The sequence below is a fragment of the Anticarsia gemmatalis genome, chromosome 21 (assembly GCF_050436995.1).
Source record: "Anticarsia gemmatalis isolate Benzon Research Colony breed Stoneville strain chromosome 21, ilAntGemm2 primary, whole genome shotgun sequence".
NCBI lineage: Eukaryota > Metazoa > Arthropoda > Insecta > Lepidoptera > Erebidae > Anticarsia > Anticarsia gemmatalis.
This window is the reverse complement of record NC_134765.1, coordinates 7268943-7287127: the sequence shown is the minus strand read 5'-3', so window position 1 is coordinate 7287127 and position 18185 is coordinate 7268943. Positions and strand designations below refer to the sequence as shown.

Sequence of the window (18185 nt, the reverse complement as noted above, 5' to 3'; positions counted from 1 at the left end):
CCCATGATCATTAATTTATTAATATCTTATGCTCCTTTATTTTCCTCAGTGGCCATGGCACAAGCACGTGTTCAGTGGTTTTCAGTTACGAGTTCAATTAACTACCTGCCTAAGAAATTTCATACTCTTAGTTTGATGTTTGTTAAGAGTACTTAAGAGTTTGTATAAATACAGGTCATACCTACTACTATAGCGAAGTTTACATCAACCTATGTGAGTAAGTTAGGAAGGAAGATTGCCATGTAGACGTCTAAGTATCAATCACACAAAACAATGATCAGCTGTTTGAGTGATTGATACACATCGATGCGATACGTCAGCTCGGCACAAATGAACGAGATCGGCTTAAATTGACCGACTGCACTTGGCCCAAATCCCGACGCAAATAAACACAAAATCGCTCTTGTTGGTATACGTCTACACAATGTGTGGAGGCTGCCAGCAACGCGGCACCGCGGTAAATAGAGGGACTAGCGCTTGCAACCACATGCCGACTACTACCAAACAAGCTACGTAGCTACCTAGATACCTTATATAGGTGAAGTGGTGTGGGAACGAGGCGACGACGATCATGAAACCCGCTATTGAGCCGGAGAGAAAGGCTCACGTGGGCCCGATAACAATATGCAGTACTTACACAGGATTTGCTGTGGTACACGGATACTGACGCACAGTACAACACAACTTTTCTCTTTGGAATATCAGATACATGATATTGTGCACCTTTAAAAATTGTCTATAGGCTAATGGGTTCCCTTTTCTTATATCGAATGATGCGTCGTGATATGATTAATTTTATTATTATATCTTTGTGTCCAGAACTTGTCTACTTCGTATTTCTTTGAATCCTCAATTCATAAACTCTAATCATTTTGCGCACGTCGCGTTGTTATTAGCTTCATTACGGCCGATGAAGTGACCAATGTTAGATCCTTATATTAATATCTGGTAGGCTAGGTCAGTGGTACGAGAGCGTACCGGCGTACTTTATAAATAGATCGTTGATGAGCGTTCGTACTTGTCTAAATAACCGCAAATCTCCTGCCTTCCCCTCTCCTACATCATCAAAGGTACCAATTATTTATATGCAGCATTTAGCATTTTAATATTACTATGCGTTACTGTTACCATACTGCTTGATAAAATCGGAAGTCCAAATCAGATGTACTCAGGAGTTATTTATATTGAATAATATATTGAATCGAATCCGTGGCTTTGTAAACAAAATATAGAAAAGCAGATTACGATAATTGACAGTGATAAGATTATAAAACAAAAACAGTGAAGTAATAAAATCAACATAGCGTCCTCGGAGACTTGAGTAGATTCAAGTAAAATATCAATGTCATATGAGACATGACGAGATTAATCGGAGTAAATGCGTTCCAAGACCATTCAAGAGTTCGACGACCGGCGTGCGAAAATGTTGTCGTAAATAAATAATTCACAAGGCTAGTGTTCTCGGTTGGGGCACGTGGTGTCGGCCACGTGTAGTAGGTACGTAAACATTTACATTACATAACCGGCTCGTCATCGGCGACGGCGCGCTATTGAGAGCGAAATGCTGTGCAACTCTTACAAATCGTTGCACCGTACTCCGAGTTACCCCGCGCCGATACCGCTGCCTTTCGTGTTCTATAAATTATGCATTGGTTCAATGACTTAGATATACAGTCTATTACTTAGAATAAAGACAAACTTCCAAGATTACTACGCCTATCGACCAGAAGAACTTAAATTGCAAACTCATTCGAAGAAATTACCTATTAGCAAAAATGCGGATAGGGACCACTCTAACCAAAATTATCACCATTAAGTATCCTTTAGAACTTTCATAAAATATAGTGACACAGGTTTGTCAAAGGCTTTATATTTCAGTTCCGCACAATATTAGGCAAAGTAGAGTGGGAAGAGAAGGAAAATTCAAGAAAATACAGTATCGCATAATCACATTGTGTAGCCAAAACATAAGAAATCAAATCAACAAGTCCAAGTCCTTCATTAAGTACAGGACGAAGGGCGTGCAAATGAAAGGTAAACAAAGAGGGAGGGCCTGTGATGTTTTGTGTCGGGCCGGGGTAGTGCGTACAGAATGCCTGGCCTACAATAATCTTACACAACTCGTACAATTATGTACTACCAAGCCACGTGTACGGGGGACAGTGAGAAGGTCGTGACCCGTTCCCACCCCAGCCACCTTTATTCGTTCAAAGTAAATTTGCATAGGTATGTCTACGTTTCCGATCTGTGTAGAGCTCTTTCTAAGCGAGATGATTCATGTCGAACTGGATGCAGTCGTGACTAAAAGGTGTGTTTGCCTTCCAAAACGGCTGAAACGACAGATATGTCTAGCTTTGAATGCCAAAACTTTTAACATTTGTAGCACCCGACACATTTTTCAGATTTCAGCTCTCAAGCTGCTGCGCAAACAGTACCGACAAATTTGAAGGATGTAACTAGCGTCAAAATACCAGGTTTTACTTATTGGACAAAATTTATTACCAAAATGGTCTTGAAACTTATCAGAAAATGACTTGCTGTGTAAGAGCAAAGCAAAAAAAGTTTGGTAACTTGGGTTTGTGCCGGGTGTGCTTGTGTGTGTATATTTGTGTAAAATAGAAGGTTCCGCAACAAAGGCAAGTGGTACACACTTTATTGAATGTCTTTATAGGCCACCTGTTACTCGGGTCGGTGTCGGCGAAACAGCTGATCGGGCTCGAGCGAATTATTATTATTGTTGTCGGATGTCGGCTCTGGCTTATTTATTTGTGACGAAGGGGGTGTTGGGAGGGGGAAGCGACGCCGAAGCTCAACTTTCGCCGCCAACTTCTACTATTGTTCGATTGTAACGTGACGATGTAGAGCGCTGAATTAATTAAGTAAGAGATACACTGCGCTAGGAAGAGAATTGACAGTATGCTAATATTTCTTTATTTCTAAATAAATAGGATGCTTTATACCGGGAGATCTTTCCCTGGTGACGGAATCGTGAGCAAAGCTATTATTTAATAACCTGGTAGTAATGGAATAGGACAACATTGTTGGAATGAGAATACCTTGTATGACCTTGTTGTATGATTCTTGAACAGGTCCACAACTGGTTCACTTGTAATAATCTGTTATTAAATTCTGACAAAACTAAGTGCATTAGGTTCACTATGCCCAACGCGAGGAATTTAGGTACTAACATAGTCGTAAATGGGCAAACTATCGATTTGGTAGATTCGGCAACTTTTTTAGGTATCAGTCTGGATAGCAAGCTCCAATGGGGCACTCAGATAGCGCATCTCTCGGGGAGACTCAGCTCCGCCGCGTACGCAATCAGAAAAGTAAGACAGTTTGCTGGTGTGGATGCGGCAAGACTGGTTTACTTTAGTTATTTTCACAGCGTCATGTCTTACGGTATATTACTGTGGGGTAAGGCTGCTGATATAGATGTTATTTTTGTCCTTCAAAAAAGAGCTATCCGTGCAATTTATAGTTTAGGAGCGCGAGACTCCTTGAGAGAGCTTTTTGGGCAGATAGGGATACTGACGGTGTCATCACAGTATGTGCTTGCAAACTTGTTGTATATAAAACAAAATTTAGGGACTTTCGCAACAAATAGCGATAGACACAATTACAACACTAGAAACAGACACAAATTAGTAGGTCCCCATCATCGTTTACACAAGGTGCACAATTCGTTTGTAGGTCTCGGCATTCGTTTCTTCAACAAGCTTCCAAAGCACATCATGGATTTACCCCTGCCAAAATTCAAAGTTGCTGTTAAGGAACATCTCGTTAGGAAAGCTTATTACAGAATTGATGAGTATCTAAACGACAATAGCTCTTGGGATTAGTCGCTCGCTTGATTAGGATTCTTTGAAATTAGGGAACTTTGCTATAAATTGTATAAACTCAGTAGCAGTAGGTCTAAATATTGTAAAATATGGGCAATTAATGATGCAAATAGGTGATGTTACGTACAATTTGATGTTATTCATAAAACTGTCACTTTTTTCTTTTATAATGTTCACAACCAGAGTGCTCACTTGCTGCCCATATTCTTATTATCACATGCTAGTAGGTGCTCCCAACATACGGTACGATCAGAGACTAATAAATAACCTAGCTATGTTCATTTAACTTAATTGACGTTTAGTCTATATCGCTGATTGTTGGCAGCTCCTCGCATGATCAATTATTGTATCAACCACATTGTAAAACTTTTTGGCGATTGAAAAGAGTGGCCGTGAGTTTCTCGCTAGCTCTTCTCATAAGGCTCTACCCCCTTTCCGAGCTAGTGGTAGATTCAGTAATTGTAACGACTATCATAAGTGTCAATATTTGACCTAAATGAATAAATGATTTGATTTTGATTTTGATTTTGACCATACCATGCAAGGCGCGATGCAAAGAACAATTTAGAATATCGCTTTCCTTATCTAGATTAACATTAATTATGCCATCCTTTAGCAGTTTTTGTGTGACAACGTAACAAACAACCATACATACAGCCTAACAAACTTTTGCATGTATAATGTTAGTAAAAAAGGATATCAATTCCTTGATGTATTGCAGGAAGACTTTATATAATAAAGCACAAAAAATAAAGACAAAAACATTGCTTAATGTAACGGCAAGTATCAATTGGATCCTATTTTTTGAGAAATTTTATTGCTGATATACCTAAATATGCAAGCAAGCAGGCAACCAACAATAATAAGACTAAACACAAATATTATTAAAACAAGGATGAATGCAATTGGGAACATTTCAGATATGAAGATATTATTGCGAGATCTTCTTTTGCTATCACTATAGCCTGTAAAGATTGAAGAAACAAAGCATTATTCAACAGCTTTATGATAGATGCGCAAAAACCAAACGTAATACAACATTACGACAAACAACATACACGGCAACAATCGTAATCACGGTGCACGTCATGTTTTTTTACCAAATGACAAGTTTAATAATGAATGTTTACGTGTAAATCCCAATAGGGTATATTTACAAGTCATTTTAAATTACACCCAGGTTGGTAATGAGTTTGTGTTTTGTTTCATAAAGTTATCAATCACTGGCCGAATATGGACAAGATGATTATTCCATCGGTCGGGCGACAGTAATTAGGGCTTCCGATTTTTGTCTCTACATTGTTCGTGTCATAAATTGGTAATACAACTATTAAAGGAGAAGCCCAAAAAGAGCCCAGAATCGATTAAAATAATTCATGAACAGCAGTAAAATACAATTATGTTGTCGAAAATATGCAACTCATTTCGAATAAAACTATAACCAGACGGAACAGCAGCATACAGCAATTCTGGAAATGCAGTGGAGCACATTAGAATATTTGGTTCATTGTGTTGTTATCGCCTTTTTTGCTTACTAAGAAGAGATGTGTTACATAACTAAGGATCCGATTACGACGTAAGAACAATCTCATCTGTTTGTAATCTCCGGAACAACTTACTTGACGGATTTGAATGAAACTTTAGTAGTATAGTATACATAATATAATACATATATCCTATGTTTCATCTTGACTTGCCCCTTTGAAGCTGAAATATTAGCAAATATTATAAACCAAACGAAATTATTTTTGCAGTCGTAAAAGTTATTTTTCCATAGAAATATGTACATTTAACATTTTCACAAGGTTTAACATTCAACTGCTAACTAACGATTTTTTGGAGATAGTGAACTGAGTAAAGGGCCAAAAAGAGAGGCTTGTGGTCCGCCTAAATTTATCCAGATAGCTGGATGGCCGTTTGATACTTATCTAAATTCATGTTTGAGACTCATTAACAGTATGAGTATCGTCTCAAAAGCTTTTTACGGATTGTAAAAAAAAAAACATTTTCTTTCTGTTACTGCGTTCAAACAACACCATTACATCCAATCCTATAATATATGGTTTAAGTTTTCAGAAAAGGAGACGTCAGAAAATAAATAATAGTATGGTTAGAAATAATGCAGAATCCAATGCCACTCATTCGATTTAATTGCGTACTCGGGCGACAAATTTATACTGTTACTGCTTATCGTAAGGTTCTTGAATGAAATTTGCAGATGAGCAAATAGTATAGAGAATGAGCATTTGATAACTACATAAATGGGTGAGTCAGAGACCAATAAAAAGTGCGCTATTGCGAATGTATAAACAAATGTCATGAACTACACTTCACGCTTTTATCTGGCATATCAATCAATATGACTATCAGAAAAAAAACAACAAGAGGGAACAATGTGAATGTCCAATTAAACGGAGCTCGCACACGTCATCGAAAGGTGTTTCCCGAAGAACGCACACACACATGGACGATCAGCTGACTGCTCCGATTTTAACCCACACCACTGAGTCGACTGTTAGAGAACATAAATAATGACGGCCCACCTACCTAGCTATACGTAACACACATCGTATAATTTGTATGAGCCACCGACGGAAGAGGAATGTGTGATACGCCGACGTTTTCTCCGCCATTATAGTTTTTACGACGAGAAGAATAAAATCGACGATTGATTCGTCATATAGTTGGCAGTTAGGACATTATTCAAGTGAGCACTGTCGAGCGTGAGATCGCATTAAATAATCAGAAACGCATACGAGCATTACGAACACATGCGCGATGATAACAATACTCGTTGGTAATCACATCGTAAGAAGACTCGAAAGCTTTATGTAGACGTTTTTTGCTACATTGATGATTTATTTGTGTATACAAACAGGATTTTACACATGGACAATCAGTCGAAATCATAATACCTAGTAATATATAGTCAACAATGCCATTATAAATCAGCTTTTAGTTTGTCATAATTTCAAAGAACCCATGACTCAATTTGTTTAATCGGGAAACATTGAATGAAAATCTTCGTTATCTTCTTTCTTCTAAGGTCCATGTAACTGCAAGTTCTGCAAGTCAAGTCGCCGCAATACCCGTAGTACCAGAGTAGGCTCGAATCCCACCCAGGACCATATTTATGTGATGAGTATTTGTTCTGAGCCTAGAGGTAAATGTATCTGTATATATTTTTGCACTTATCTGGTTACCTTCGTACAAGCTCTGCTGACTTTGGAATCAGTTGGCCCTGAGTGAATTGTTTGATGTAGATATTGTACATGACACGTGTAGTGTTATTGGTACATTACCATTAAAACCATTCCCGTATTAACATCTTATAGTTGCTTTTTCTTGATAGAAAACTGAAGAATTATAAATTCACAGTTTATTATAAAAGAAGAAATAAAACTAAAAATGTCTCATTATCTAGTACATATTCTTGAACTTTCATAAATTATTGTCAAGGACTTGGGTGCAAATTAATCGGATACCATATAAGTAAAAAACATAGTCGGGATTTACGTAAAAGATGGATAATATATTGGTTATATCTCCTTGTTCTGTTGGTTCAGTTCTTATCATCCGTATTAAGACTTTATTGTACTTTACAACAAATTTAAGTAACAAATACGGGGAATTACCGGTTATAATAAAGTATTTCCTCAATCAATTGTTGATATGAACTAAGAGCACCTCTGAACTGAAAAGTATTCATTCCAAAAAATAATATGACTCATTATTATAATGCCATGGACACACTTTATTCAAGAAATTGAATTGAAGAATTGTATTACATATTCATTAAATATCGGGATAAATTCACTTATTTTGCCTTTTACACCTAAAAAAGTGAGTTAGGAAGATAAACAGATTTTTGAACACATTTAAAAATTTGGTATCTTCATAAACTATTTAAAAATTTCAAAGTTTTGAGATAAAACTATTTATTAAATTGTATAATATTCATGTACGATAAAAATGTTAAGGAAGGATTACTTAGTATCCATCTATTCTCTCTTTTTCCATGCTGTTGAATCAGTAAATTTTTTTCAACACATCCATGAAATTTTCCCAAACATACCAGTCGCTTACACTTTCTAGAGGTACAATGAATTGAAGAGAAGTTCTTCTTCGTAAGAGGAAGACTACAGTAATATATTCGTTATTATTTGTCACTTACTTTATAATATTATGTTTTATATGTAACGTCTTCATTTACTAGCATAATTACACACATATTTTTTCAACATGCTTCTTGTAAATAACGGTATAGTGTTCACTGCGGCAGATAGAAGAACGCCGTGCAAATGCGCCTACAACGTTGCCGACGGCAAATGAAAACCGTCATGTATTCCAGCAGGAAAGCGTTATTTGCCGATATGCTCTATCATTTGTGATTCAAAGAATTATCGAAAGTAAGCGTAGTGAGATTGTTCATAATAATTGAAAACTATATTTAGTTAACTTTTATAATAATGTAGGCTATTGCCAATATCGCCCCAAATAACTTAATCTGACAACGGATTATCGAGGACCAGTGAATATTTGAATTCAAAGCAAGTTGCAGCAGTCGCCGGTCATATGATAATAAAAACAAACATCTAGCCGCTCCGCCACAAAATAGAACCGAGTATTGAGCCAACGCACACAGCTGTACGAAGGCGGTCGGATGTCACGCAAACACAGGCAAACTCAGTGTTGGCACACCCACACACACAAGTGCGGTAGATAAGAATCGTCCCATTTTACATTGAGTCATGCGGCCGCCGCGATACTTACTGTGTTCGCAGGCAGCCTTATGATGACAGCCGTCTTGAATCCTTTTCTCGACTACACCGATGCACAAATTAGGGCGAGCTGCGCACATGCACTTCTCACACACACAACAGAATATTACTAATGCAAAAAAGGTGACAATTTTGCCTTAGAGCAAAACGTTTGGAATAATCGACCGGCGCCGGTAATAGGAACAGAGCCGGGGCGAAGGCGGCGGTGGAAGCTACCAGAGAGCGAGAGCCTCGTGTGGAATATTGTACGTTCGATTGCGCTAGCAGTGCGCGCGTTTCAGTTGGCGCACGGCGACTGGCGCAGGCGAGGCGTGCGGTGCGACGAAGCGGGCGGGCGAGCGATTTCACCGGGCTGATATTGCGACGGCACGCCGCTCGCTCCGACCCATATGTATAGCTACCGACGAGCGAGGGCACGCCAGCGAATGTCGAGCGGGGGGTCGCCGAGCGCCGAGCTGCACGCACTCAACCAAGTATCCAACTCAACCAGTTATTTGTTCGCCTGAGCCTTACTTTGTACCGAAGGCACGTAACAACTTTTTTGTGAAACATTCAGTTGGTTATTATTTATTCACTCCCAGTCTTGGAAACCTATGAATTGTTCGAAAAGAATAATAAAATTCTGATACATACATGAAAAACATAATCAGGCCCCGTAGCGAATCGTCCACATGAAGTAACAAACTTCTCCGCTACATGAGGAATTATAAAAGGTTACAGTTTACAAACACTTGATGTTTTACAATGCTGTTCATTAAAATGTGTGCGTGTGTAGAATGTAAATACAGACGTAAACTATCTTCATTATGTGAAATTGTTCACACACATACAATACACGCACACAGATCTGACGTATAAATATGAGATCGTGGACTTATCATTGATAATGAACGGAATCATATATCAGTTATTAACATAATAACAGATAATACGATTCACATTGAACTACTCAAAATCACAAACGCGTGTATACCACCTAATAACTAATTAGGAAATATTGATCGCTGTGTGCGAGCCAATAGTAGTAATATTATCATCCATATAGCACATCTCATTACTGTCGCACTGCAAACAGTGATGGCCTATTGGGAATGCGGGTCAATGCATATGCGCACTGAGTCCATTTCTGGTTATTTATATATTGTGTTATACACATAAAATATGTCCGCTCTCTCTCTTTGGTTCGGCGAAATGTAGCTAAATTTGGCAAGTCTATATTAAATCATAACATGGTCATACATAATGATTATGTCACTTCCAATAATAGCAGATCATCATTTACGGGTTATAGGTATTTGCCAACTTCGTTCAGGACAACGTTCAGATTTTAGTGTGTGGTTAGCTGAAATGAATCCATTAGCTTCGTCCATCAACTATCGCGTAGGTACATATATAACCTTATAATGGTACTATACGTAAATGGTCGTCGAAAAAAACTTATCTTGATAGGTTGATGAGATACGAAACTAACTTTAAGCAAAATTTTCGCGGAGAAAAGACGACTGGGTACCCCGTTAAGCGGAAAATGAATCAGTCAAATTTAAAGACTCACCCTATTCAGTTGACGGGAAGGTAGAAGTAATAGGTTGTGGATAGTCAAGAATTTAGACATGATCAAAGTATTCCTTTTGGTTAAAAATAAAAAAAAATAATGAGAAAAATAGGAAATGAAGTGACAATACATAGTGTTGATAGACTGTCTAAAGTAAAAAATTATGCCTTTACATACTTATAAAACCAAGGCGAAAAACAGGCGAAAGTATTTTAAGTGCATTAAAGTAAATTAAGATAATTTAACACGCATTACACAACTACGTAGCGAAAATAAAATAAGAATCATATAAGTTACAAGTCCTGAAATTCGGTTGTAATAGTCTGGGAGTCAGACTCACTGTTATAATTCGACAACAAAATGCTTTAAAAATAATTATATTGTCTTCTTTAATAATATTGTCTACCTATTCAGTTTTGAAGTGTTTAGCAAATTTTTTGAGTGATATGAAGAATCAGATTGTATTTGTGCGATAAACTAGATTTTAATTCCTGAATACTTCAGTTTTATTCTATGTAACAAAACTTCTCTTGGTTGTTTTCGGTATAGATTTGGATAAAACGTTCGACACTAAACTATTTACTTAAAAACTGAAGAAATATATTTAAAGGTTTCCTTGTTACTAAACTCATAAAATGTAGTTTACTAACAGATACATTTCAAAAATGTCGAGTTAATCTTGGGACTAAGGAAAATATGCAGCGAGGGTGAGGCGGTATGGCGGCACCTCCGAGGCGGATTTATCGTTAATTTCGATATAGGAACCTGTTCTGTGAAGCGGCGAGCCGACCGACTCAGGGCTGCGTAGTCAACCCGCTTCGCAAAATAAAAGAAATATGTTTTAGTGGGTTAGCGAGCGTGTTTACGATCGGATTCCTCGGGCGCGATTATACCGCCATTAGTTACATAAGCGGCCTGGGCCACAGCGTAATTAGACAATTTGTCTTATAGCCATGTCATAAAATTATTTCGCCAGAGTTCCTTGGAGTGAATTCTACCCGTTAAAATGCTGAGTAAAATATTGACATTATTATTTGAACCTAATATTACCATTTCTAGGCACAAGCATAAAAATGTTTGATTAAGTACATATGTTTTTGCCTTTGACTCTATCACTATAAGACGATTATTAATATTTGTGACTATTTGGTTATTAAATACGGAATACGCTACAATCAAATACAGAATTAAGAAGGATGATTATAAACAACCTACTCTTGAACAATGCTTGGTTATAATTTCAGTAAGATACACGTGGCGCCATCTGTTGGGCGCTGCGCGAGACGGAGACCGGATGCCAGACCAGTTTAGTAGTGACATCGAACACCTGCAGGCACACCGCTCAACCGACACCACTGTTCTGCCTACGTATTTTGTTTTGATAAAACCATTGATATCGCAGGTGAACAAGCTAAAAATGAATCTAAAATATTTAACAATAAGATTAGCGTTGTGAATACATTTAATTACACATAATCATTGCCTATAATAAGTATAGTAACCGTCACAACGCTAACAACATAAAATAAACATGTTAGTCGGCAGAAAATTGGGATATCTATGAAATAGATCTCTATTAGAGACACTTGCAACGTCCATAAAAGTAAAAGTCGATCGCTTTAATAGTTAATTGATCCAACATAAACGGATAGAGGGACCTGCGAAAAGAACACAGTTAGAGATAAACATACTATACAAGTAAGCAGGAGAAAACGACATCAACATTGAACGGGGTGTCTCTGAAGACTTGGAAGCAAAGTTTAATTTGCATCGCAGCATCTCGCATGCGTGAGACATTATTTATTTTTGCGCTTTGTATGTATATGTATGCGTGGAGCATCCTCCGTGTCCTTGTTTGGCGAAACAATACGCGACTGTTACGTAAGTTTAAAAGACGCGTCAATGGCATCTCGACCCTGCCTCTGTTCTCGTCACTGACCCACATTACTCACTCGTTCCACGCAATAATAATAACGGTAAACTCATTCATTACATAATATTGCACTACCAGTGATTACGCTACAATGTAAGACGAATAAATTAACATCAATTAAGTAACAGTTAATTGGAAATGATATGTTGCTGACGATTTCGTATTGTTAAAATTGTCTTGTTCATCTAACAAGATGCTTTTGAATCGAGACATTTACAATGGTCATAGCTCTTTTTATTTCGAAAAGTTACTACCACATAAAAGTTTAATAATCCTTACAAATATTACAAATTGCGTGGTAAATGTCTGTTTACCATCACTCCCGCCTGATCTATTCAACAGATTTAGATAAAATTTGTTCAATTGATAGCTTACAGTATGGGATCACTCTTTATTTTTTGAATGAAACATGGGACAGAAATATATAATTTTATAACTCAGTTGCAGAAAAAGTAGATACGTGCATATAAAATTGTGTTTTGTAGCAGATTCGTTGAAGTTTAAGCTATTGTTCGGAATAAAATACCTGTTAGTTAGTCATAGTTATCAATGTTACAACAGAAAAAGTTACGTTATAATATTCACTGATTTAAAGATAATATAATCATTTATCATAATAGAAAGAAATACATACATGAGGACCAGACTTGACCAAGAAAAAAAATGTATCCTTACATACAGTTTTACACGAATGACTGTACTTTTTTAACATGTAGTTTTTCTTCAGTAGACTATGCGCTTCTGAAAATGTTATCTTGTTTACATGCACCTTATATTCCTTGTTTCCATAATTATGGACAAAACATAGAACATCATTTAAATCACATCAGTACCATCTTTCTAAATATCTTCCAGACACACAAAGTTTGATATTAACTATAATTGAAAATGAATTTAACTGAATATCTGTGAAATGCAATATCTGTCCGTATCCGAGGTGAAACTAGCAGAGTACATTCTAAATCTTCATTTCAAGTAACTGTGGCGAAGACCTGGTTCTTTATCATCCAAAATGTCCCGTATAAATTCTTTCACAATTTACGTGCTGACAAGGGTGACGATTTATGAGAACAAAAGTGGAAGATATTCAATCCAAGCGGATTGTCTAGTCTACAGTCTCGCGTGTAAGTGAAAATGAAAAGTATACAGACTACAAACATTTCAAGGCAATAGACTTTAAAGTAAAACGTAGTGGTACAATACAAATACCCTAACACGATTTGATGACGTTAGCAGGCAACGCAGAATCTAAGCAGATATGTGTTGACTATGCTATTAACCTAATACAAATTCAGTCTATCGAAGTTACAAAGACCTTCGACGATGACACTGTCTCCGTTACACGATGAGATAAGACGGTGTTTTAAAATAGCGTGTTAGATGAGTAAACACGTCACGCTTATTATTTATAGCGTTGAGAAGTGCCGAAACATTGAATGAACTTTTCTTTTCGTGACGAGAGAAGTGGGCGTGTGTGCGTGTCCCGGTGTCGATGTAGGCCACTGCCAAGGTCGAATGTTTAATATAAAGTCTGGCGCCGGGACATTAAAATGGTCGGGCCCTCCCCGGACCCCCCTTATCCCCGGGCCGGCGGTCGCAATCGTTGCACTCGTTATTTATTATCTGGAGGCATCCCCCGCTCATGAACGCCTTCAGTCTTCGGTCGGTACACATTTGTATATGTATAAGAGGTCGGCACCCGAGTGCGGTGTATCGACACGATAATGAATTTAATGAAACACCGATTGCGTAACGTGAGGGATCCCAGAAACAGCTGACGCTACTAAATTAGCGTCACTCTAACCTTCGAATTTCGTCACTCAATTGTTATGAATTGAGTGACGATTTCACATCAGATTACTACAGATAAATGTTAAATCGTAGGCGTGTTCGTTTTGAAAGTATTTTTATCAGAACTGAGGAGAATCGTCAGACGAGCGTCATAATACGTACATAGTAGAGAGTAACGTAATAAATATACGAGTCAATATTGATATACACAAACATTACATGTAAGTAACATTGTTTTACATATGAATGAGTACAAGCGTACGGAGTGAGGGAAAGGTAAATAGAAGGTTACACACATTTACAGTATGAATGGTTTCAAAACTGCATGAACTTGAGACGAGTTTTACTATACACATTCGGCAGTCGTAAAGCTGTTTCGATTCGATATTGAATTTGAGACGTTCTCCTAAACCTACATAAAATACGAGAGCTGTACAACTAAAGCGATCTCTTCGAGTCGAGTCGTCGACGCAAAACGTTATCCCGACAAACTTGGAACTCTCGCTTTCGAACAAGAAACGCTTGGTTACTGCGGCTCGACAACTCTATAAACACACAAACAACTTACACAAAACATAGATGGGTGCAGCGTGACATTCACCTACATTTACAAAATATGTTACGGATCCCGTCTCTCAACATCGGAATATCTTGAATGAATGAATACAAATACAAACATGAGTAGACACATACATTAACCCACATAAAAGTCCATAATTATTAAATCGTCTGGTAAATGTTGGGGGTATCCCCGTTGGAACGATGCCAACAGGAAGGGGCCATCTTTAAATAAATTCAGAATAATAATGCGTTAAGCGAGGTCGATCGAAGACAGGTTGATTTTTGACATTCCCTTGTGGTGCTCTTTATTATGTAAGGGGAGATAAGTGGGCACGAAATAACAGCAAGAACAAGAAACCAGTAGCAATCCTAAGTGAATGAAGGTACAGGTGGTTGATCTGGTCATATTGTCGAAAGCAAGATCTACGTATCTATCCTAGGTGGATTCAAAGATCGCATGAGCATCCAGCATGGTCCAGCAAGGTGGCATGACGTACAAAAGTCATCTAAAGTCTTGGTCACGAGTCGTCGTCAGACACCATAGTGTGTAAGTAAATCGCAACCACATGACATCATGTGCATAATCCAAGGTGGGACATAAGTACAGACGGTGATGTTCTAATGTATTAAACTGGAAAATACAGCTTTATATGATTTACGACTCATCCGTAAGTTATCCATAAGTAAATTTCAAGCTTCAGCTGGTTTGTAGACAGTAGTTGGCCAACTTACCCCCGGTTAGTTTATTAGTAGTTTATCTACTCAATAGCGTTATTTTATATGAGCTATTGAATAAATAAACTACCGCTAAATGTAATTCCGAAACCTGTTAGTGATGCACCGTGTAAGAAATACGTAAATGTTCTGAGAACATGATACAGGCGAGTATGAGTACAAGCCAAAATGAATAAATCAAGTGTCGAAGGTGTGAATGTTTTCGTGAGTGTATGTTGTAGAAAGATGCGGGTCACGTTGTCACAGACGCCGGTGGTCGGCGGCGACGCAGCTCGCAAAACGTCACAAAACAGCCTGTGATTGATGATTGCGGTGACACTCGTTACGTCATGGGGTCGCAGGGTCAATGCCGTCACGATTACAATAACCAACGGCTTGTACCGGGATGTAACAATATCCCACAGCTGACACTTGTTTATGTCATCTTACTTTTGAATTGTGTTTCTGCGTTGAGGAGTACTAAAATATTTCTCTTGTATATCCACATAGCAACAATCTTTACTATTAATAATTGTTCTAACATCTTATGACATACATATAAGATATGTGACATTAATAAATATCTAAGGTGACGTAACTTGCGCCAAAGCAACTGCACTGTTTAGTATATTAAAATTCATAAAACAAGGAGGGTGGTCTTAGGTTATGTTACATTACGACCACCCACAGTTGCTGCTCGACCCCATTCGCAGGGCTGGGTCGGTGCTATAAAACGACACGGTCGCTTTTACGACAAACATCTACAAAACACACATCCGCATATTGTAACGTAATAACGATCCGGTAAAGGTCTACGATACGATGCGAACTCGACTTATTCAAGTATTCTATTGACTGAGAACAAACCTATTGAATTACATTACGATCGGGAGAAAGGAAACTATACCGTCTTACGTTTTCATACAAGGGGCTGATGTTATTTATATAGAAATCTCAGCTTGTTTTGCCGAGATGGAATGAATAACTCATACCTAATGAGAATGTATTTTCCACATAGAAATTAGTACTGTATCGTGTTCGATGATGTTACCATTCATGTTTTTAATTACGTCTTCATCTCTGCATTAAGATACCTTAATCATCAGCCAACATAATAATACTGTAATATTTAATTGCTGCATTTTCACTCTTACGAATGAAGTTTTAAAACCTTTAAATGTAAGTCTATAATTTTTAATTATTTATTTGGACTATGTATATTGTATGTACACTGATACATTATGTTACACGGGATTGTCACAATGTAATACAAGTACACTTACACAGTATTACGCATCAGAGGTTATTAAAACATTTACTTGATATTTATACGGGACTTGCATGGGAATGTTATGGGTTAGTGACGCAATTGCCATATTAAAGCCATTAGATCTAATCGTTATTGGCAATATCGTGGTTTACGATGATGAATAATGACGGAAGCAGGTAAAAGTCTCCCTCATCAGGTACAGAGTAGTAAAATATGTTAATATATATAGTTTGGTAAGAACATAAAGTTGACAAAGTAACCGCAGCAGCGACGGCGGCACAGCACGCAACCGACCTCAAACACACGAACATTCTGCACTTAGTGGCCTACGACATACTCCTCTAATATCGCCTAATACATGCCTGTATTTCAGTTACAAGGGACTATTGAGATTTCAGCTATACGATGTGTTTTAAATGTACATAATACGTACTACGTCGTAAACTTTTGGTGCCAATAAAGTCTATCTATTTAGGTGCACCCTTTCAGGCCAGTATGCCTTAAATATTTTAGTGATACGTGTATTGGGGATCGACATAAGACTCGAGTACGCAAATCGCACAGTGTTTTAGTGCACGGCTATCACGAAGCAGTTCGTTTGGTTATGGGACGCCGGTCCAGTTTACTGCCTCGTTACCGGCGATCCACTGTTTTTACAGCCCGATTAAACCGCTCCCTCGACCTACGCGGACCCTGTAATTGGGGTAAATCTTTTTATTGTATTCACTTCAGATAGCGCTTGTATTGTCTCGTATACACACACAAATGGATTTCAACACACCGAAACTAAAAATTGATTCGAAAATAAATTGCAATGTTCCTATAAATAATGTATGCGGTTCGTTTATCATTCCGACATGTGATAGATTACCAACAATATGGAAACGTGTTTAAAATTCGCGTAATGCAAAATTGAAATAACACAGAAAGGCTTTATCTGTTCTGTGAGTCGTATAAATTATTAAAATGCAACAAAACGAGTGGCCGACCACATTTTGTTCACGACCGGCCTCGCGGCGCATTATCGAAATCGGACCGCAATAATTACATTCGAGCCGAATGCGGCCACTCCATCCATCTGTCCAAACGACTAAATAAAATATACGTCCGCGATAAAATTTTATCAATGAAAAATATATTATTCGGTGCCTGGAATAGCGTACATTTAATTAAACACGGTATTCAAATAAAACCGTTCCAATCAGTGATGAATTTTAAAGTTTTAAAATGTAGAGATACACATACGAGCACCGAATGGTAAATTAATTTGGTTGGATGAACAACCTACGAGATAAAAACAAGCAGAGTAAGAGAAAGTAGGAACGGAAGGAGTGAAAGACTGGGGACCGGGTGGGGCTGGAGAGACAAACAAATAAGAGTGCTACGTGAATTTTGGCGCTCGAGGCGCACCGGCGGCGGATTATGTAGCACCCTCGGCTTATTCAATTAAAAAGGAAACGGACCCACTCGTGCGCCCGTTAGACTACTCACAATTTTGATACAAGATCACGATGAGGGGACAAATGAGATTCATTTTGGAACTCGACACTGATTTAGATTCTATTTATTAAGGTCCATTACAATGACATATTTACATAAAAAAAACAATACACATTGCTTAATGAAAATATCTGCAGTACACGAAAGTGCAGGCAGAGGTAGATATGAGATACAACCGCGTTTTATGATAATCTCGTGCGAATAGGGAAAAAAACCTTTCAGCCTTTTCTTTTTCTCCGTG

General features: G+C 37.8%; 1 protein-coding gene across 17 annotated transcripts in view; it reads right to left on the bottom strand.

Moving 5' to 3' along the window:
- Positions 1 to 18185, bottom strand: part of osa (trithorax group protein osa) — an 83181-nt gene that overhangs the window by 24425 nt on the left and 40571 nt on the right. Inside the window, exon 1 of one of the 17 annotated variants that reach the window (XM_076128353.1) lies at positions 8616 to 8954. The exons of the other annotated variants lie outside the window; for them this stretch is intronic. The gene's annotated coding sequence lies outside the window, so the exon portion shown is untranslated. Of the gene's footprint in view, positions 1 to 8615; positions 8955 to 18185 lie in introns of those variants that run through there. 17 annotated transcript variants of the gene reach the window in all.